The sequence below is a fragment of the Tribolium madens genome, unplaced genomic scaffold (assembly GCF_015345945.1).
Source record: "Tribolium madens isolate multiple individuals breed KSU strain unplaced genomic scaffold, Tmad_KSU_1.1 Scaffold_2;HRSCAF=44;Tcas5.2_LGX, whole genome shotgun sequence".
Lineage (NCBI taxonomy): Eukaryota > Metazoa > Arthropoda > Insecta > Coleoptera > Tenebrionidae > Tribolium > Tribolium madens.
Window position 1 is genome coordinate 1,887,071 of NW_025400995.1, and position 8,929 is coordinate 1,895,999.

Sequence of the window (8,929 nt, forward strand, 5' to 3'; positions counted from 1 at the left end):
ATTTTGAAAAAAAATCAAAAATTAATTTTTTTAGTTTTAGCAAATAACTAATGCAAGATTGTAAAAAAAGCTGAAAACAAAGTTTTTTTCATTTTGACAAAGAGTAGACAGTTTGCACATTTTAATGTGATTTTTAAAAAAATAATTTCACGTAAATTAAAACTTTTTAGAAAATAAGTTCTGTCTTGATCTAGACTTTCGTTTCTTTGTTAAAGAAACTTGTTCTAATAAGCAGTTTTTTGTTTTTGAAAAAAAAATGGCCTATAGAAGTTTGGGGTAACTTGAAAACATATTGATTTTACATGTATTTTCATGAAAGACGATTGCTACAAGTAACTTGCAACAACATAAAATAAAAAGAAAAAATTTAGTGTACTAAATACATAAGATATAAAATAAGACTGCAATTTTTAGCAAAAATAATGATTTTATTGATGTGTAGTAACAATTCAACATAGGAAATGTTAAATATAGGAAATAACAATAAATTTTTCAAAAACAATAGCACGGTTTCAATAAAAAAAAGGAAAAATAAATATAAATTCTCAAAAAAGTATCTTGACTCTTTATTTTTTTAAACAAATTTGTAGGTACGACTGACTGTAACATCAAATGTTTACTCCTGCTCATTGGCGTACTGAGCTCTTAAATGTTCCGGGGAATCGATTGGCGTCAAGAAAACTTTAAAATTCGTAATAGTTTTTAAGTTATAGACGTATTTAAATTTTTGATATTTTTGACTTTATCACAAATTTTCTCGATAACTACTTATCGTAGAGCACTGATCTTTTTTGCATATGATAGAAAATTAAATGTTTTTTCCAACGGTACCAAATATAAGAAGTTATCTCCAATAAGTCCGAAGTTATTAACAATAAACCGTTCCGCGAACCGAAAATCGCACAAAATTTTGACAATAACCGAAAAAATTAAAAACTTCAAAATTGTCCATTTGCACTCTTGGGGGTTCAAAAGATTTAGAAAAGCACAAAAACGTTGTAAAAAATTTTTTGATAAATTTTGTGTAAGTGTTGAATATATTGAATGAAAACATTGAAGTTGTCGGCGGCGGTGGTGGCTCAGCGGCATAAGGTCCCGCTTTCCAGCAGGTAGGTCCCGAGTTCGAGCCCTGGTCAAATCGGCAATTTTTCTCAAATTCAAATATAATTCAAATAAATGTCAAAAGAGGGCGGGCGCATAAGAGCGCGATCTTTAAAACATGTGCACATGTTCTAATATAGATATAAGAGAGAAAACGCACAATACACTAACTAAAATAAGCACCAATAGATGGCGTGCGTATAAGAGCGCGAACTTTAAAACAAGTGAAAAGTGAAAAGTTAACAGTAATAATATAAAAAAGTAAACAAAAGGTAAGTTGAAAGTAATATAAATAAATGAAAGGTAAGTTTTGCATTAAAAATTAAGGATTTTTTTTTATTAATTATTGATATTATTACTAATAACACAGATGATTTACATGAGTTAACAAATTTTTACTTTTTTTTATTTTGTAAATTGCGAACAAACTGTATCTCAATGATACAATATTTTGACCTAAACATATGTAAAATGTTCCGGGGAATCGATTGGCCTCAAGAAAACTTTATAATTCGTAATAGTTTTTAAGTTATAGACGTACTTAAATTTTTGATATTTTTGACTATCACAAATTTTTACTTTTTTTTATTTTGTAAATTGCAAAAAAACGGTATTTTAATGATACAATATATTGACCTAAACATATGTAAAATGTTCCGGAGAATCGATTGGGTTCAAGAAAACTTTAAAATTCGTAATAGTTTTTAGGTCATAGACGTGTTTAAATTTTTGATATTTTTGACTTTTTATCACAAATTTTCTCCATAACTATTTATCGTAGGGCACTGATCTTTTTGTATAAGATAGGAAATTAAATTTTCTTTCCAACGGTAACAAATATAAGAAGTTATATTCAATAAGTCCGGAGTTATTGGCATTAGACCGCTCCGGGTACTAAAAATCGACCAAAAATATCGACAAAAATCCAAAAAATCAAAAAACTAGTACTACATGTAAAATTAACCGGAGAATACGCCTGTACAAACCGTTTTGACCTAGGACTCATAGTTTTTGAGATTTTTTTTTAATAAAACTAAAATTGGCTCTGTACCCTGAGCGACTTCCGGTTTTCAGCTTTTTGCTCTAAGTCTTATAGTTTCGCAGAAAAACGCGTTTAAAGTTTCACAATTTTGGTGATGCACTAGATTAGTATCTATCAATGTCCTATACAATTTTTTTAAATTTTATTATTTAAAGGTCACTAAAGGACTTTTTCAACTCACTGGGACACCCTGTATCTGAAAGCAGTGTGATAAATAACTGTGAAATGAACTTGATGTTTCTTCTTGCATTTGTGAAAAAAATTCGGGCGAATTCGGAGTGTGAATTTGTGAAATCTTGTGTCGCATGAATTGGCAATTGCACAATTAAAGGTGTGAACACCTGCGAACTCTCATATACAATCGCCGAGTAAATAGATACAATCCTTCTTTCTGATAGAGTGCGAAAGAAGAGAGGGGGTGTTCTGTTCGCAGTTTACAGTTCGACACTCCCATACAAAGCTTTCACAGTTCAGATAAACTCAGGATACGGACGAGGAAAGAGGATTTTGCATTCAACAATTGCTACTGAATATTTCCCACTTTTAATACAGAGCAGAGGGCAGTTTATTACCCATATTAGGATCAGATGAGCCCCAATGAGCAATTATTACCCAACAACTGTCAGTCTCACATTCACCATCTTACATATTTTTTGATAACGAATAATCGGATTATAGAATTTTTTACTTTTTGTCAAATTTCGCCGGCGGTAGTCGAGAACTGACAAAAGGTGGGCCGTGGGCACAAAATGGCGAAGAATTAGAGGATTAGCCGGCACAGTACGTCTCGAGTGCGTATTAAGATGTTCTAATATAGTGCACATGTTGAGGGTGATTCAAGACGGATGTTCGCTCTACCAGACACGAAATTTTTGGTCGGGCCTATTGAAACCGATTTCATCTGTGGGTCACTTTATAAACAAACTAAATAACATTACAACCATGAATGCTATAAAATATTTGCTCTCGGTGAAAAGGCCATTGTTGGCGTCTTTTCCATGAAATCAATCAGCTGGATATGATAGTGCTGTTTCGCAGTTTCAATTACTCCACTGTTTACATTTATGCTTTGGATACTTTCAATGCAGTGGTTTCGGCCCTTCTACCACCAATCGACGTCCAAACGCGTTAGCAGTGAACAATTTCAACTTTTTTTTCTTCTTCTTTTCAAGAATTATGTTCTATATTTTCAATCTTTGATTGCACATGGGCGTTGACTTTTTCAACAAAAAACTTGATAAAGAAATCGTCTTTATGCAATGCAAATAACATAAAAACTTTCTTTTCAGTTCTTATATAAATTACGAAAATTGCGAACGTTTAAAAACAATATAATTTTTCGTATAGTACAAAAGAAAAAAAAAACAATAAATAACATTAAAAAATACAAAAGTTGTTAATGTGTGTATACAATAAAAAGCAGTACATGTTCAAAGTTGCAAAATGCTTCAAGTTGTTGAGTTTTCAAAAATAATACACTAGAGTTTTTGAAAAAAAAATTGGAAACAATTAAAAAAATGTTCGTAAATCGAGTGCTAAAGACAACTATTAAATAAAGCAATTATTTTGAAATGAATAAAATTAGGATATGCAAAAGCTAAATAATCTCAAAAAATAGTCAGTCCCGGTTCTTGATTTTTTTTTGAAATTTTCAAAAATATTTTTTTTAATTCTCCCGAATATCCTATTTTTTAAATTTAACATGCAAAGTTGTAAGAAAGGTAAAAAATTATTTTTTATTTATTTTGACAAAGATTACACAATTAATTCATTTAATTCTTTTTTAAAACATTGATCTATCGGTTCGAGAAAACAATTTAATGGATCGATTTAAAAATTTAAAGCTATTAAGCGTACATTAAGCTATAAAAAAAACTAGACACATTAGTCTCTTCATCAATATTTGTGAATCGGTAGATTTACTAAAACAACTAAAAAGTTACTTTTTTCTTTTTTCTTTAAATCAATGTTGTAAGTGGAATATTTATTAAAAAATTGTAAAAACACCTTGTAGACAATTTATTCCAGTTTTGAAACTATGCTTCCATTCTCTGTATGGTCATTGGTTGCTGAGATATCGATGATCAAAGCAAAAAGATCCTTTTTTATTAAAAGTTAAATATTTCAATGACAAATTGATGTAAAGAGAACATAAAAAAGCAAATTGAAGTTAATTTAACTAATAAAAATTTCCAAAAAGTCCATGAACTAAAAAAAAATAAAAAATGTACATATTTTCCTTAAAAATCACCAATAAATTTAAGAAATTTTCTCGTTCCTTTAATTGTTAACATTAGAAGTATTGGGAGATATTTATCTGATCGATTAGATCCTGCTCAATAAAAATATTTTCAAGATGGCAGCACTTCCGGTTACACCGGAAATGGGTATCAACTTTCATATTTCAAATAAAAAGTTGTTTTTTATTGCGTTTTTGGATTACTCAAGTGATTTTGAGAGAGTATTTATCAGACTTTCGTACCGTTTTTGAAATATTTAAACTTTTTTGAATTTTTTTTAATTTGCATTTTCCTCTCCAAAAATCGATAACTCTACCATTTTTAATTATTTTGAAATTGTATTTGGGCAAATGAAAAAGAAAGGTTACATCTTTTCTTTTGTGTATTTAAAATTGAAAAAATAATTAACAAACCTCCAAAATTTAAGGTTACGTTTGGAAAATTTCATTTAATTGAAGACCCCAATTTTTTCTTTACTCAATGAAAGAGAATTTAATTCTGCATCGATCTGTATCAACATTCCCTATACTTAAATTTAATAATTTCCAAGTTATTTTACATGGTAGTTTTTGCATAAAAATTTCTCACTGAAAAAATGCCAAATTTTTTCACAATTGTGTTATTTTTTTAACTTTGATATTCTATTTTTTTCTTATTTCTATGACAACCTGTGCTAAAGTAGCAATGGCTACTGAATTTCTCACAATATCAAAAGAAGTTATTATAACTTGAAAACTATCAAACATAGGTGTAGGGAATGTTAATACAGATCGAAACAGAACTAAATTCTCCTCCATTTAGTGAAGACAAAATTGGGATGTTTTATTTCGAAAAATTGAGTTAAGGGTATTTGAAGTTTCCTAAACGTGACCTTACATTTTGGCGATTTGTTAATTATTTTTTCAATTATGAATACACCAAAGGAAAAATCTAACTTTTCTCTCTCATATGCCCAAATACGGTTTCAACATAATAAAAAATGGTTATCGATTTTTGAATAGGAAGATTCAAATCCAAAAAAAAAAATGATATTTTGTAAACAATTAAATAGGAAAAGCAAATAAAACGTTCTCAAAATCACTTGAGTTTATGTTTTGTAGTTTTGAAATATTTGAGATAAGAATTTTTTTAAGTTTTTCACTAAAAAGCTTTTTTTTGAATTCACTTAAAAAATAGAAAAGAAAGTAGGTAGAATAGCACAATCAAACAAACAATCAAAATGAATTTGATCCATTTTCTCGAGGGAGAAAATAAAATAATAGAAAATTTAAGACATCTTTGAAATAAAGTGATTTTAAAGAATGCAACGTTATTAAAAAAGGTTCGAATAAATACGAAATTGCAAATATTATTAAGAGTTATTATTATTTTTTTCCACCTTTAAATGTGTAATTTTTCAAGAGCGGTTACGAGTTGTCGGTGCGAATTTGTGTGAAATTAGTGAAAATCGTGGGCGGATAAGCCATTTAAGCGATCAGAAAATAGCATGTTGTAAGCGGTCTATTAGAATGAAATCTGTGAGCGGCATTTGGTAAAGGCCAGCAAAGTAATAGCCGAACGCAGTAATCTGCTTAAGGATATTAGCAGAAAAACTGTTGTAGGTGACCATTCGAGGGGAAGAAGCACCTAATCTTGCTATGAGCATGTGAGGTTGCACAAGAAACGTCCGTGGACACAATTCATGTGGTTCCTTCTTTATTCCCATATTCAGTTTCGGCAAATATTTACGCAATCAAAACCAACGACCGAAAGGATCTAGCGGTCACCGTATGATGCACCACCCGAGGGCTTTACGAATAATGCCATAATGATTCACGTTTCGTATCGCTTGGGTTCACTCATTTTACGGACACCTAAATCATTAACTAAGCAATTAGAAAATATACCCAACTGGAACCGGAGCATAAGCCTTCCGCTAAGTCACAAATAATTAACACTTTCAGCGGGCTGAAAGACAATATTCTATCATTTTTGGCAATTGCTAAAATTATTGAACCTAAAGTAATTTGCTTTAAAAATATTCCTTGAATTTTCCTGTTACTAGGACCATATACCAATTTTTGTGTAAAACACTCATTATTATTTTTATAAATCCTTACCATATAGATAAAACAATAAAACTTATTCTTGTTCTTGTATTTTTTTATCTATTGAACGTTATTAAAGACATTTAATTATTATTGTGTTATTTATTTATAAAAACAAGAAAATAATTATCTGTGATGTATTGTTTTTTCATCAATGGTGTATTACGATTACGTTTTTCTTGTGATTTTACGGTTGGTAGAAATGATTAGAACACTTCATTTTTTATTTTTAACATACAGGCTGTCCCAACGGTCCGAAAAACCTCTATAACTTGTTTATTTTAAGAGTTATTGACTTTTTCTTTTTTTTAGATTATAGCTAGCTGTTTGATGTACATTTTAAAAATATTGTGGTTTATATACAGGCTGTTCCAATATTAAAAAAACACTAAAGTTCTACTCAGTTTGATTTTATTTTTGGATTCTACGCTAAATTACAAATAACTTTTATAGAGGTTGTTTTTATTTTGATTTGTGGCACTTTTTCACCAGAATTCTTTAAATGCAGGGGTCTGTCTAAAAATTCGTATTTTCTAAATGCTTGCACACACTCAGAGAAATTTATCGTTGGGTCAAAAAAAAAACATTTTAAATGAAACTATCACACACTTTCAATACGAGCAATAGTTTCGTTGCATTCAAGGAAACGATAAAATTCTTTGCTTTAATTGTGTCTCTTCAAAAATTAAAATAGTTCCTTCAATGCATTGGAATKCCTTGAATGAAACAACCGTGGTCTTTTAAAACAATAAATAAAAATATCACACCAAAATGTAAAATTATTCAAAGAGTTAGTTTATAGCACATTAACTCAAACATACACTATCTTACCTCAAAGTTATAGATGATTTAATCAAATGCCTAAATCGACTATTTTTACTTTTGGAAGAATTAGTTTAATACATTAATGCAAAGAAGTTGTTGATTTGAATTAAAAATAAAAACCTTTAAATTAAATGGACTTATATTTTGATAGTTTATTGATAGTTTTAGGTTAAATTAAATAAAAATGCAGTACATTTATTGAAAAAATTTATTTTTAATACATTTAACAAAAAATATAACAAAACAAGCAAGAACAAAATAAGAACACAATAAAAACTTCAAAAACGTAAAAATAGATTAATTATTCAAAAAGAACTATAAAATATGACCCATTGGGACTTAAATGCAGAATATGGACGTCCATACTAATTAATGCATTAGAGTGAATAAAAAAAATTAATTCAGTTCTATCTACCTGATACGCATGAAAATGGCTATCATAGCAGAGAGTGTTATATTTTTGTAAAACAAAAAAAAATGAATTCTCATGTATAAGAATAAATTTAATTTTTGCAAACTGAGGCATAAAATTATCAAAATTAACAATTATCATATTACCAGAGTGAAACTTCACATTACACTTATTTACCCATGAAGTCAAAACTGAGTTTTCGCCAACAGATTTTCCATATTGGTTTTCAAAAGCTGCATAATTTTCAGACAACTTAAACGTTTCGGTGTCAGTTGGACCATAATCAAAATTGTCTACAAATCCTTTTTTCGCAAGTACACGATGACAAATTACTAATTGATTTTTTAAGGCCAAAGTGTACGGAGTATTTCGTCTGGAAGCAACGACATTTGCAGTGGATTTAAAGTTTCGATGTTTTGCTTCAAATCTTATTGACGACACATTACTTAAGGGACCTATATAAGTTAACAAACGTGGATAGTGCACCAAAAAGTGATGTTTTGGTTTAAGATTACCAATAAATTGAATGTATAAAGAATGGTGTTCTTCAATTAAGGACTGCAACAATCTTCCATGCTCAAATGAAACACTTTTTTGTTCAACAATTTCAGTAATTTTAAATAAAAGCAAATAAATTTGCCATAATTGGTTGTCATAAGGTACAAGATCTCCTAATATTAAAGATAAATATTTTGTAAAGGTTTTCATTTCTGATGCTGACATTATAATATGTTGCTTAATAATTTGACTTTTTAATATAGCAGGTGGTTTATTTTCAGATATATCGAAATGAAAATATGACAACCGCCTGTTTAAAGTATCTAAGTCAAAAAACTTATCTATATAAATGAAATGATACAATATATAACCCAAATCATATCGACAGACCCCCTCATAAATATCATGCATAACATCTACAGCAACATTGTCAGCTACATGAAAGTACTTAAGTTCGTTCCATATGCAAAATTCCTTGATTCCATAAGAAAAATTTGTATGATCTACGTCGTAATTTTCGCGATTTCTGTTTAAACTAGAATCTTCAATGCACTGTTGCTGACTAGAAATTTTATCAATTCTACAGAATCTGCAATAATGTGTAGAAACAAAACTTTCATTAAATCCTAGCAAAGAATGTACTCCCAAATTATCGCCTAATATTAACGTCAAACAAAAATATACCTGAAGTGGTCCATCGTTTGTATTTATAGTTGTGCCAAAT